At 51.7% G+C, this 12,092-nt stretch overlaps 1 protein-coding gene across 1 annotated transcript in view; it reads left to right on the top strand.

The window, feature by feature from the left end:
* The window catches only part of EIPR1 (EARP complex and GARP complex interacting protein 1), a 102,081-nt gene that overhangs the window by 27,098 nt on the left and 62,891 nt on the right, over positions 1-12,092 (top strand). The gene's annotated exons all lie outside the window — the stretch shown is intronic.

The raw sequence follows: 12,092 nt of genomic DNA on the forward strand, positions 1-12,092 counted from the left end.
GGCTTGTGATGATTAGAAAGGCGGCCCGGGGTGGCGTGGGGGGGCCTTGTCACCATTTCCACTCCTGGAGTCAGCGACTGAGTGTGGCTTGTGTCAGTCGCTTTCTCGGGGCTTGCCAGTGTCCCCGATGTCCTGAGCCCTCCTGTCTGCAGGTGCCACTGTGCACACTCTCCAGGACTTCGTGTGTCAGCTGTGGGGTGAGGTGCTGAGCCAGCGATGCCCGGCTGCCCTGTGGCTTCCCGTCTGGGTGCTCTGGTAGCAGGGTCAGAGGACAGCTGTCCATTCAAAGCGGCAGTTTTCCATTTATCTCCTTACCAAATTAGGAGAAAATGGCAGTTTTAGTTTGAATGGTTACTTTTGGAAATAAGCTAAGGGGAGAAGTGGGTTTCCCAGAAAATTATTTTCAGGCCTCTCTTCATGGAACCACAATACTGAGATAAAATGGTTGCAATTCCTTTGATGAAGGGAGTGCATGAGAGGCAGGAGGAAAATCAGAATCCATGGGAACCCTGTCAAGTGTCTGCTAATTCAAGAGGGGCTGGGACGCGCTTGGCTCCACACACAGTCCTGTTGCTTCTGAAGCACGTGGGCTGTATGTCTCGAGTTGAACTTGCTCTGTATTTCCGTGCAGATATAGAAAGGTGGAACACTTCCTTTTTCAGGGTATAGGTGTTAAAGCTAGAAAGGAGAGAGTTACGTTTTCTCATGATCCCGGGGCCAAGAAATAGCACCCTGAAAAGAAAGAAGTTGGGGAATTCTGGCAAGAGAGCTGTCGCTTTGGAGAACCGCAGCTGTTGGGGAGCTGGAGGAGCCTGGCCTGGCTGCACCGATGGCAGCTGTGGTCAGACCCGCCTACCCTCAGCGCTGACGTGAAAGCATCCCCACCGTGCCACCATCCTCCATTTTCCTACCAGACCAAGCAAAATATGTTTGAAATGAAAACGTTTTGTATTCCATTTTATACTGAAATATTTTGTGGGCTGTCATTTTTCTGTGACGGAGTAGAGTTGAAGGACCGACCTCTCTTCATTAGAATAGCTGTGCACCAAGCAGAGTGTCTGCTGAATATGATTTCGTTGCAGACAGAAGCCCAGATGGGCCAGCAGTGGTTTGTGCTGTGTGGGGTTGTGTGGGGTGTGTGTGGGGTATGTGCTCTGTGTGTGTGGATCATGTGCTGTGTGTGCTCTGCGTGTGGAGTGTGTGCTGTGAGTGTGGGGGATGTGCGCTCTGCGTGTGGAGTGTGTGCTGAGGGTGCTTGCTGTGTGTTTTCTTTATTCATCCATTGATGGACCTTAGGATGTTTCCATGTCTTAGCTGTTGTAAATAATGCTGCTCTGAACATGGGGGTGCAGCAAATTGCCTGAAATCTTAACATCTCCTTTATCTCTTCAGAAGTATGTGTATTTTACAGACCCAAATACTCTGCTGCTTGGGTGTGTCCTACGCGTCCCAGTTCCTTTGGCATTATTCCTTCGGCACCAAGTTCTGTGATTGTCTTTGTAAACATCTTGCACCAGGCTTTGTCCTCCCAATTGGGATGTAGGGTCGCAGAGGGACCCAAATGTATTCACCTGTGCAGACCTCCCCCCCAGTCCCGAAAGCCGTTTGGGTGAGCGCGGTGTACCATGTGACCAGAGTGTATTCTGGCTTCTGAGTTTTGAGGAGCAGGTGGGGAGAATCCTGGTTGCCAGGGGTTCACTGCGCATTGCCGAAGTCATTAGATTCCTGGTTTGGGATACTGAGGGCTACAGTACTGAGAGTTCAGATAACAGGGGACACCTGTGTGGTTTCTGGACCATCATCCCAGAGAAATCAGACGGATTCTAGAATATGGGGAAGTTTTTAATTAGCTTTTTTTTCTTTTGAGATTGAATCCTGTGTTGTTTCTTACACTCCTAACTAACCTCTTTGGATCCCATCTGTGTCATTTCTCTGTCCTCATTGACTTTCTGTAGCACCTCCAAATTTAGTATCATCTGGAAGTTTAATTAATGTGCTGTTTACTGCTCCTTCCAGATCACTAATGAAGATGCTAAATGAGACTTGATCCCCAGAGCACTCCACTGGACACCTCCTCACAGCTTAGCGTTCTGTCATTTATCAGTGCACTTTGTTATGGTCCTTCCTCCAGGTTTCAGGCCACCAGAGAATGCTTACACAAAGCCCAATTTGAATTAATTTTTCTGGGAAGTCTCTAAAAAACACTGCTCCAGATTCCTCCTTCAGCCCCAGACCAGTTGTTTGCTGTGTTCCTGCACGGCCGGGTGATTTCTGGGTGATTTGCCTCCGCCCGTGGCCCTCACCCCTGCCCCCTCCCCACGCCCCTGTTCTCTTCCAGGGGCGCAGAGAGGGAGCACTTAACACCATGGCTTTGGGAGGCGAGGACCCAGCCGTGAGCTGACTCCCGCCTTGTGCTGTGCTTAGTCTTAGTGTGAGTGGGTCGCCATGACAAATCGCACATGCTGGGGGCTTAAGCAATGGTGCTGTGATTGTCAGTCCTGAGCGATCAGGGTCGGCAGGGCTGGTTCCTCGGGGCCGCTGTCCTGGGCGTGGGGACGGCCGCCTTGTCCCTGTGGCCTCGGGTGGTGTCCGTCTGTGTTCTGATCTGGTCTTATGAGGACAGCAGTCAGACTGGATCTGGGCCCACCCTAGTGACCTCCTCTTACCTCAATCACCTCTTAAAGGTGATTAATCACCCCCAAGTGCAGTCACGTGCTGAGGTGCGGGGGGGTCTGGACTTCCACATGTGGATTTGGGGGGACACGATTCAGCCCACAGGAGCCGTGGATCCTTGGATTCGTTTATTTATATAGGAGGTTGGGGGAGGTGGTTCTACCTTGATTAGGACCTCAGACCAAACGTTAGGTAATTTGTCGGCCATCACCCCACGTTCCTGGTGGGTCACGATTCCGTCCAGCTGTAAGGAGCACAGTAGGCCTCAGCTGACAGAGCTCTGCTTCTGTGTTTTTGACCGTAGGTGAGACCCTGACTGCCCGCGATCTATGTTGCTGAGCCATTTTGAGTTGCTCACTGTTGACACGTTGTTTGGGATGCAGCTGGAGGGGCGCTGCCTGGGGAGGCGTGGCCGGGATGGTGGGGCGTGGCCAGGGGGCTGTGCTGGAAAGGGCGTGAGCAGGGACCGGCTGGAGGCGTGGCCTGGAGGGGCGCTGCCTGGGGAGGCGTGGCCGGGATGGTGGGGCGTGGCCAGGGGGCTGTGCTGGAAAGGGCATGAGCAGGGACCGGCTGGAGGCGTGGCCTGGAGGGGCGCTGCCTGGGGAGGCGTGGCCGGGATGGTGGGGCGTGGCCAGGGGGCTGTGCTGGAAAGGGCATGAGCAGGGACCGGCTGGAGGCGTGGCCTGGAGGGGCGCTGCCTGGGGAGGCGTGGCCGGGATGGTGGGGCGTGGCCAGGGGGCTGCGCTGGAAAGGGCGTGAGCAGGGACCGGCTGGAGACGTGGCCTGGAGGGGTGTGGCCGAAGCCCGTGCCCCCGAAGCCCCTTACCTGGGCCTGCGGGTGGAGATGCTGGGGCAGGCTCTGGGGCTCCAGGATGAAAGCTCACGGCGGTGTGCGGGCTAATGGGGTCATGGAGCTAGTGCAGCGCAGGGCCAGGCGCTGTGCAAGCAGCAGCTGAACAGCCAGGCCGGGTGGTGACTACGCGTGGGCCTTGGGTCCTCACAAAGAGCAGGACTTCCCGGGCCGAGGGCATTTCCGTGTCCCTTAGTCTGATCTGGCTGGGCGTGGGCAGCTGTCACTCAAACAGCAGGTCAGAGGGACGCATCCCAGACCCACAGCCAGAGGAGTGCTGGATCCAGTCTGTATTTTCAGAAGGACAGAGGAGAGGTGACAGGCTCACCGGGTCGCCGAGGGCCGTGGGAGGCCCTCTCACCGTCTGCCTTGCTACTGCTTCTCTGCCTGTCAGTGTCATTCACGTCACTCTGTGGTCCTGTGACTCACCAAACATAAAACTATGTGAAAATAGTCTTTATAATGGTGCAAGTATTCAGAAAATGAGAAAAACCTCAATATGCTGGTAAATAAAATTTCAGGAAGACCAGAAGAGGGTCTTTAAAAATAAAAAATAATATGAACCCAAGATGTAGAAGAAAGTTATGGCAAAGTGGTTTATAAATTAATTTTAGAAGTCTTCTATATAATTGGCGACTTGCTTAACTCACCCGTGACCCCAGTGCAGGGTGGCTGAGTGGCAGCTGGTATTCGCAGCAGCCGGAATCAATCTCATGCCCCCGCATTCTGAGACAGCTTCCCGCATCAGCAGTGGGATAAATTTTTCAGCAGAGGAAGGTGAAATGTCAGGAAGACTGTAGATCATGCCGGTGCACGGTCCTTGGGAAATTAGAACAGTGGAGGGCTGACAGAGCAGCAGGCCGCTGAAATACTGTTGGAAATGCTGCCGGCGGCCTCCCTGCCCCTCCCGCTCGTTCGCAGGCAGCCCTGCCGGCCCGCTCTCCACGTGAGAGTGAGCAGAGGGCACATTGGTCACTGACCCAGGCCGCAGGTTCAGGGCAGCCGGCAGCCGATAGCCGACAGCCGGAACACTTGCTGTGGCCGTGGGGGCGGCAGTGGGAGGCAGCCGCAAGGGCTCTGTGGCCCCTGCTGATTAAGGCCTCAGGGTGAGCTGGGGGGTCAGAGGCACAGAATGACTTCTTCCCGGCCTCCACCCCCTCCCACTCCCCCAGGGAGCCCATTTTCTCCTCTCTTTTCTGCCCAGACCCCAGCTTGGGCCCTCAATTTCTCACCTCAATGATTACAATTCCCTCCTATAACTAATTTCCCTAAAATACAGATCCCGGCTCTCAAGTCTGCCTCCTAGAAGCTGACAGTGCTTCCCTGGGAGCTCACAAAGCCCAGAGCACAGCCTGTCAGTCTGAGCAGTGGGACTCCGGTCCTGGGCCTGACATTTGCCAGCCCTGTGGCCTTGAGCAATAAGGACCCTCCCTAAGCCTAGTCGCATCTGTTCCACTGGGGACAGAATCATGGGATCCTGGTGACCCTTCCGTGCCCTAACGTGTGACGTGCTGGAGCGGTGCCCTTCACTGTCTGTGAGCTTGCCCCAAACTGCCCTTCCACCCTCAGCTCCTGGGTCACCCCACAGTGCTGGGCCCTATGTCCACCTGAGTTCCGCCTGTACTTCTATAATTCTGGTTGCTTTCCATGCAAATCTCTCTGCCTTAAACATTCTTCATCCAAACCTCTGCCCGTCACAATCAATCCCATCCTTCAGCGATCAGTCTGTCACCCATGTCCTCCTCACCTTCATCTCTAACCCTCTTCCCCCCGCCCCTCCACCAGCCTGTGTGGTGGAGGCGCACCTCTTGTCTCCGTGAATGAGGGCTGGTCACCCAGCCTCACTGTCGCTGCGTCCCCACTGGACCGGGATAGGTAATATACTCGCCTTTCTTAGCGGTTTGTGGTGAAGCTAAGATGGGAGTATACTTCAGAAGTCAGGTTACCGGAGAAAACACAGGGTACCCCATTAAACTTGAATTTCAGATACACAAGGAATAATTTTTTAATATAAGGATGTCCTATGCAAAATATTTTTATTTTTCAATTGGGCAACCCTAGTCAGAGGGCACCCCCGAGGTATGAGGCTTAGATAGCATCTGTTCTAGAGTGAGCTGGCCTGTGGATGGGGCACCCCTGTCAGACTGGCAGAGGCAGGCAAAGCAGCGGGAACCGTCAGGAACTTGCTTCAGCCTGAGAACAGAGATTTAGCTGAAATAACCAGCAGAGCGCCCTTCCAGCTGCACTGTATTGCCAGAGCACAGGCCTGGCGGGTGTCCTGGGTCTTTCTCCCCGTCTAAAGCAGGTGAGACGTCTTGGGGAAGCCGTCCCTCCAGGCTGGGCTGCCGCCTCTCTCCTCTGCACCATTTTCAGTGGTGCCTTTTCCCGCCTGTCATTGTGACTTGGAGTTGGCGGTCTGCTTGCTTGCTTGCCCTGCTCCTGGGAGAGCCATGTCAGAGGTGTCCCGTCTCCAGTCCAGCGCAGGTCCCCTCATCAGGGACAAACAGTGTTGACTGAGTGGGCATGGTCCTACGTATGCCCGAGATGCTCAGCTTCCAGCTGTGCTGGCCACACTGGCCCTCACCTCAGAAGGGCCCTGGAGAGGCCTTGACACATAGATTTTATCTTCTTTTTGTTGTACGTAAAAACATGTTTTTGTAAAGGTCAGCATGGACCTGCGTGCCAACAGAAGCTGTGCAGAAGGCTGCCTAGTAAATACTATATCTCCCTTCTAGCCAGCGAGCTCTCAGCGGCCCTCCCGAGGCAGCCTCTGTTACCCCAGGGGTCTTCGTAAATCGGAGTTAACGACTAGGGTTGCTCGAACAGGACGCAGTGTCGATTGGCTGGCATTTCGAGAGGACGTGGAACCGTGTATTAGAGCGTGGACGCTGTTTTTAAAATCGACATGTCTTGTGACCCCTCGGGATGAATATGCAGGGGAAGGAATCGCCGTTGGTTCTGGGATGGGTGCCACCTCATTCTACCTGGGCCTGTAAGTGGGAGGTGTGCTGTTGGGTCTGCGTCTGCAGGTGACACAGACCCGCACCTTCGGATGACGCCACAGCTGTGGGAGGCAAGGCCATGCGCAGGTGTGCACCGAGCTGGGGAGAGTTCTGGGGACAGGAGAGCCACGGCCCCGCAGGGCTTCTCCGCCACGTGTCCTGGACACTTGACATGCTCCGTGGAGTTTTTAGGTGAGTGTCCTTGCCAGGAGTCAGCCTGGAAAATGCAAAAAGAGATGGATCTCTGTGTCCCTGGTCCAGACTGCCTGGATCCCGCCTGCCTGGAGCTGTTGTCACTTGGTGCCCTGTAGGGTCAGCTGTCACTTGATCGCCAGCTAGAGCAGTCCCTTCAGGTAGGGAGGAGGGAGAGGAGGGACACAGGCTGCCAGGAAGGTGGGCATCGTCCACAGAGTTTGGGGCCATCGAGTGCTCTCAGCCCCTCCGCCGTTCAGCCGGCCCTTCCCGTGCCCACCTGCCCAAGCCCCTCTCATCCCGCTGTCTCTTTGACAAGCGGTTTCTTAGGACCTCCTGTTTTGGACACCGTTCTGGCCATTACGCGTGTGAAGGTGCACGAGGTGTGGACCCGGCCTTTGAGGGCTCACAGCCAGCAAAGGAGGGGGAAAGTGACCTGGTCACCAGGAGGAGAGGAGGTAGTGATGGCCGAGAGTCTGGTGGGTGTCAGAGGAGGACGACCCCGTGTTCCTGGTCGTCCTGTCCCTCTACCAGGGCCTGTGGAGGGATCAGAGCTCTGAAGTCTTCCCAGGGGACACTGGCAGGCTGAGCCGTGCTAGGGCCATGCTTTTGGAGTCGAGTGGGCCTGAGATTGGGGAAGCTGGTTCTTGTGTAAGCAGAGGCTCTGGCCGCACCCCACCTCAGGCACCCCACCGAGGCACTGCCTCGGGCAGTTGGCATTCACCTCCCAGGGTGAAGAGCACATGCTGACTCCGTTGGCAGGACTCACGTGCCTGGTGGAACCCAGTTCCCTGGGTGGCGCGCTGGCCCTGTGACACGAGGCCCCGTCGCAGGCTGGGTTTTCCTCGTCCAGTTATTTGCCTGGCCGCCTGGACTGGATTAACTTGCCAGGCCTCCCACCCTGCGATGCTGTGGTCGTCTGACCCGTAAGCTGAGGCTAAAGCTCCAGATTTCGTGGTGTGTTAACAATACGCACCGAGAGGATGAGTGAGCCCCAGGCAGTAGGAGTTAGCGTTGGGAGGGTTTGGAAAACTGGACTTGGAACAACAGTACGTTGGGAAGGGGATCTCCAAAAGTCCTACAGGCCGGTCCAGAAATAAGCCTCTTCTCCATAAAAACGAGAGGGCCTAAGTTGTTTTCTTTTCTAGTAAAACCTGTTTTATACCACAACCTCCTGAACTTTGTACAAACCTAGCCTCAACTGCCCGGGACGTAGTTGCTGGGTGGCAGGTGACTGGTAGGTCAGAGTCCACCTGGGAGCAGACTAGAGGGGACTGAAGTGGCCTCCTTTCCTTTTATGGAGGGGTGGTTGACAAGCTGGGGGAGGGGCCACCTCAAGGAGAACTTGGCTGGTCGTGAGACTGGTCTTCAGAGCCCCAGGGCGAGGAGTTACAGCTGTGTGTCAGATGAGTCACCCCTGGACCAGAGACAACTGGGACACCCCCTGAAGAAGCCCTGTCTCTGTGCCCCTGGAGGGGACCCTCCCACCAGTGCTGCAGGGGGTTCCTGTGTGTGTGGGGTGACTGCACTTGGTGGCTCTTCCGTTCCTGTCTAGCCCTATGTTTCTTCACATTCCGCGCCGTGCCTACGCGTGCACCTGCAGAGGGTAAATGCTGGAGCATAGTCAGTGGGAAGCTGCTCTGGCCGTCCTGAGGCCGTGTTGGTTGCGTTAAATGAGTGGATGAAAGAGAATGAAACGAAGAGAATGTTATGTGAATAAAACGAAGTCCTTGACTTCATGGGATTTGTTTGTAGTCACCCCTCCCCAAAACACAACACACTGTTGATAATTAATTTCTGAAAATATTTTTTAAATGTGGGAACATAATTTCTAGAATCCCCAAAATGTTGAAAGTGTGTTGAGTTGGCCCCATTCAGTAGCTCATGCCTTTGGTTACTGACCTATGTTGGAATCGCCAAGTTGCTTTCCTATGAAATTGATGACACTGTGAAGAATGTAGGAATCTGGGGTCCCTGCATACATTTTCCATTTGATTTTGAAAGAAGAATCAGTAAAGAATCTTATTTATGACCTTATTTACAACAGATACCTTGGCCTTTTATGGGACATGACCTCCGGTGGAATGGCACCAAGATAATAACTATACGATTTCCAAACCACATAAATTATCTGCGACAATCCATATAATGACAGAGCCAAGACTACCTATCGAAGAATCAGTGAACTCTATGTAGAGAAGAGTTACTAAAAGGTGCAGTAATTAGTGTGTTTTTGAAAATCCTACATTGTTTTTGAAAATCAGGTTAATTTGAGAGTTTATAACACAAGGCCAAGGAGAATACAATGCCGTTTTCTTCTCGTCCCTCAGACGCTGAAGTGTATAAGGTAGACACTTATATTGATAGAGCCCCTTCTGTCTCCACAGGTGGTGACCCGATTTCGTTTGCAAAGTGCTTCAGTTTTCAAAGCACTTTCCAAGCTGTTTTAGCGAGATGGCCCTGGTCATCTTCTGAGTGTAGGCATCTTCATACACCCCATTTTATAAATAAGAAAACAGGTTCAGAGGAATTCATTTGCTCAGGATCTCATAGATTACAGTGTCAGAATCATTTTGCCAAAATAAATCTATTTTTACCACCAGCGATTATGACTCCTTATGTATGGAAAACTAGGCTGATTTGTTTATTTGAGAAAAATCTGATGTTGGGGGCGGGGAGGGGAAAGAATAACCAAAAACTTAATTGTGTACCAAAATTTGACACATAAAAATCATTTTTAGGTATTTGTGTACCTAGAAGAGAGGTCCCACGCCAGTACCAGTGTTCCCTACAGATTTCTTACATTCTTTATAATAAAATACAAGTCTACTCTGAAGTTCAGATTAATTTATTATTTTTGAATTATCAATACTTTTAAAAGCCTTTGAGGTCCTACTGCTATTTCTCCTGTTTCTGCCAAACCCATTAGAAAGGATAGGTTTTTACAGTCTCCTGAGCATTCTGCTCTTGGGAAACCCTTTGTTCTTTAGGTTCTAGAGGAGGAAACACAACAGACACTGTTTGCTGCAGTCGGTCTATTGACGCCTGAAGCGCTGCTGTCTCAGCATAGTTGGGACCTGTGGACCTCCCCCTAACACCTGGGTAACGCCGCCCCCGCTGTCCCTCCGTCAGAACATGCTACTGTCTGGCTGACAGCCACCCCCTGTGAATACCGTGACTCCTGTGGGGTGGCAGCTGGGTCCTGCTGTCCCCAGGGGAGCTGTGCTAAAGGCAGAATGTTCCACTTGGAAGAATCCTGGGGCCTGGCCTGACCTCCCAGGGCCGCAGTCACAGGGACGTGTGGTCACACTCTCAGGTCCAGTTCAACGCAGCGGCTTCTCTGAGGCCGTGACGTCCTGAGCCTTTTACCCATGTCCTTCTCCTCTCCTGGTTTGCGTCCGCCATCGCCATCGCTGTTCGCCTCCTGTTAAACTTCGTGCGGTGGTGCCTGGAAGAGAAGGGATGTGTGAGCTGGGAAATATCGCCTTTACCCCAGTTACGATGTCTGCCCGTGGGGTCTGTCCCTGTCCCTGCCGCCCCGGCCACGCAGAAGCCCCACCCAACCACTTCAGCCAGTGCCCTGGGCTTTGGGAGGTGAATTTTGTTGGTAGACAGTGTATAGTTGGGTTGTGTGTGTGTATGTGTGTGTGTGTTTGAAGTCACTGCCAACCACTGTCTTTTAATTGATGTATTAGACCATTTACATTTGAATTATTGATTTGCAGGGTTGAAGTATGCCATTTTATTATTTGTTTTCTGTTCTTTTCATTTCTCATTGCTGTTTCTCTTTTCTTGCTTTCCTGTGGGTTACTTGAATATTTTGTAGAGTTTCAGTTTGATTCATTTATACTATTTTTGAATATACTGCTTTGTATACTTTTCTTAGTGTTTGCATTAGATATTACAATTTACACATAATTTATCAAGTCTGCTTTGAGAGAAGTATAGAAACCTTACTTCTACTTAGGTTCCTTTGCCCTCCTCACTCTTAAATATAATTATCTTAAGGGTTTTCTCTATACAGTGGCCCTCAGATATCGTGTGTGTGTGTGTGTGTGTGCACGTACACGCACACACGTGTGCACGCATTTGCTTAAACAATAGAGCTTTCTCACAGCCAGTTGGAGGCTAGATAGCCCAGACCAAGGTGTGGGCAGGGGGTTTCTCGCGAGCCCCTCTCCTGTCCCGTGGCTGGCTGTCTTCTTCCTGGGTCCTCACATGGTCTTCTCTCTGTAACTGGGTTATCGTTTTGTCATCAACCATCAAACGTGATCTAGAATCATGAGGAGCAAGCTAGTCCATTACACTCTGATTTCTACTCATTCTGTTGTTCTGGTTCCCTTCTGAGGCTCCGAGCCTCCTTCTCTTAGTGTTTTCTTTGTGTTTGGGAGACTTTCTTTAGCCTTTCTCTAAAGATGGGTTTTCTGGTGGCAGATTCTCTTAGTTTTCCTTCTGAGAATGTCTTTATTTTCTCCTCATTCCTGAAGGGCATTTTCCCTAAATACAAAATTCACAGTGGACAGCCCATTTCTTTCATTATTTGAACAACAAAGTGCCACACCGCAGGCCCCCATGATTTCACATGAGAAATCGGCTGGAAATGGAATGGGTGGTCCTCTAAGAAGCACGTCATGATACTCTGCTTTCAGTAGTTGCCCTTTGCTTTCGCTTTCACATGTCTCCTTGTGCCATATCTGGGGTGGATTTCTCTGCAGTTATCCTGTCCGGGGTTTTCTCAGCTTCTTGAAGCTGTGTTTCTCATCACCTTTGGGAAATCTCTTGCCGTTGTGTTTTCAAAGGCACTTTCCGCCCCCTGTTTCGCTGTCCTGAGACGTCACTGATATGTGTCAGCTCATTTGCTGTTGTCCCACAGGCTCCTGAAACTGTTCATTTTATTCTTTCAGTCTGTTTTCTCTCTGGTGTTCAAACTGGATATTTTCTATTGTTCTGTCTTCAAATTCATTGATTCTTTCTACTGTCATATTCCTTCTGCTACTGAACCTGAGTTTTATACACTGAGTTTTTTCTTTTGGTTATGGTATTTTTCAGTTATATGATTTCCATTTGGTTCTTTTTTATATCTTGTCCCTGTTTGTTGAGATTTTTGTTTTTTTCCTTCAAGAGAATTTGAAGTTCACTAAAGCGTTTTTATGGTGACTGCTTTAAGACCCATCAGATAATTCCGGTATCGGTTCACCGTGGTGTGGGCGTCTGTTGATTATCTTTTCTCATTCAGATTGTGATTGTCCTGGTTTTGGGGAACTCTGGGTCTTGTTTTAGCAGGCTCTGCCCTGTTCAGTTTTTGTGAGGACGTCTTGGCGTCCTCCCCTGGGCTGTGGTTCCAATGACAGTTTGTTTTGGGGCCCTCATGGTGT

This window comes from Rhinolophus hipposideros (assembly GCF_964194185.1).
Source record: "Rhinolophus hipposideros genome assembly, chromosome: 12".
NCBI classification, from domain to species: domain Eukaryota; kingdom Metazoa; phylum Chordata; class Mammalia; order Chiroptera; family Rhinolophidae; genus Rhinolophus; species Rhinolophus hipposideros.